We start from the raw sequence: 2,500 nt of genomic DNA, 5'->3' as shown, positions 1-2,500 counted from the left end.
ATTACCAGTTTAATATGGCTCAAATTCGAGTTTCATATAGTTATGATTCGATTTATATGTTTCAATATCATTGGTTAGTTAACTTTTGATATTTTCATATTATATCACATGCCTTCACCGTGAGTGTTTTTTGCCATGCACACCTCACATTGTCAAAAATGTATGGGAAAAATTCATTTCAATACATTTCAGTTTGATTTGAAATGTCTTTATTATATATTTTAGTGCCAATATGCCAAGGTTATATTCCATAACATGTTAGTATTAGAATATAGATTCTTCATATATGTATATATATTCGAAAATTTTTTCTATTTAAACTAACGTATGGAAAACCAGGCATAAAATCACAATATTACCAGTTTAATATGGCTTAAATTCGAGTTTCATATAGTTATGATTCGATTTATATGCTTCAATATCATTGGTTAGTTAACTTTTGATATTTTCATATTATTTCACATGCCTTCACCGTGAGTGTTTTTTGCCATGCACACCTCACATTGTCAAAAATGTATGGGAAAAATTCATTTCAATACATTTCAGTTTGATTTGAAATGTCTTTATTATATATTTTAGTGCCAATATGCCAAGGTTATATTCCATAACATGTTAGTATTAGAATATAGATTCTTCATATATGTATATATATTCGAAAATTTTTTCTATTTAAACTAACGTATGGAAAACCAGGCATAAAATCACAATATTACCAGTTTAATATGGCTTAAATTCGAGTTTCATATAGTTATGATTCGATTTATATGCTTCAATATCATTGGTTAGTTAACTTTTGATATTTTCATATTATTTCACATGCCTTCACCGTGAGTGTTTTTTGCCATGCACACCTCACATTGTCAAAAATGTATGGGAAAAATTCATTTCAATACATTTCAGTTTGATTTGAAATGTCTTTATTATATATTTTAGTGCCAATATGCCAAGGTTATATTCCATAACATGTTAGTATTAGAATATAGATTCTTCATATATGTATATATATTCGAAAATTTTTTCTATTTAAACTAACGTATGGAAAACCAGGCATAAAATCACAATATTACCAGTTTAATATGGCTTAAATTCGAGTTTCATATAGTTATGATTCGATTTATATGCTTCAATATCATTGGTTAGTTAACTTTTGATATTTTCATATTATATCACATGCCTTCACCGTGAGTGTTTTTTGCCATGCACACCTCACATTGTCAAAAATGTATGGGAAAAATTCATTTCAATACATTTCAGTTTGATTTGAAATGTCTTTATTATATATTTTAGTGCCAATATGCCAAGGTTATATTCCATAACTCTCTATTTAAACTAACGTATGGAAAACCAGGCATAAAATCACAATATTACCAGTTTAATATGGCTTAAATTCGAGTTTCATATAGTTATGCTTCGATTTATATGCTTCAATATCATTGGTTAGTTAACTTTTGATATTTTCATATTATTTCACATGCCTTCACCGTGAGTGTTTTTTGCCATGCACACCTCACATTGTCAAAAATGTATGGGAAAAATTCATTTCAATACATTTCAGTTTGATTTGAAATGTCTTTATTATATATTTTAGTGCCAATATGCCAAGGTTATATTCCATAACTCTCTATTTAAACTAACGTATGGAAAACCAGGCATAAAATCACAATATTACCAGTTTAATATGGCTCAAATTCGAGTTTCATATAGTTATGATTCGATTTATATGCTTCAATATCATTGGTTAGTTAACTTTTGATATTTTCATATTATATCACATGCCTTCACCGTGAGTGTTTTTTGCCATGCACACCTCACATTGTCAAAAATGTATGGGAAAAATTCATTTCAATACATTTCAGTTTGATTTGAAATGTCTTTATTATATATTTTAGTGCCAATATGCCAAGGTTATATTCCATAACTCTCTATTTAAACTAACGTATGGAAAACCAGGAATAAAATCACAATATTACCAGTTTAATATGGCTCAAATTCGAGTTTCATATAGTTATGATTCGATTTATATGCTTCAATATCATTGGTTAGTTAACTTTTGATATTTTCATATTATATCACATGCCTTCACCGTGAGTGTTTTTTGCCATGCACACCTCACATTGTCAAAAATGTATGGGAAAAATTCATTTCAATACATTTCAGTTTGATTTGAAATGTCTTTATTATATATTTTAGTGCCAATATGCCAAGGTTATATTCCATAACTCTCTATTTAAACTAACGTATGGAAAACCAGGCATAAAATCACAATATTACCAGTTTAATATGGCTCAAATTCGAGTTTCATATAGTTATGATTCGATTTATATGCTTCAATATCATTGGTTAGTTAACTTTTGATATTTTCATATTATATCACATGCCTTCACCGTGAGTGTTTTTTGCCATGCACACCTCACATTGTCAAAAATGTATGGGAAAAATTCATTTCAATACATTTCAGTTTGATTTGAAATGTCTTTATTATATATTTTAGTGCCAATAT

This window comes from Anastrepha obliqua, unplaced genomic scaffold (genome assembly GCF_027943255.1).
Source record: "Anastrepha obliqua isolate idAnaObli1 unplaced genomic scaffold, idAnaObli1_1.0 ptg000275l, whole genome shotgun sequence".
NCBI lineage: Eukaryota > Metazoa > Arthropoda > Insecta > Diptera > Tephritidae > Anastrepha > Anastrepha obliqua.
This window is presented reverse-complemented; position numbering follows the sequence as displayed.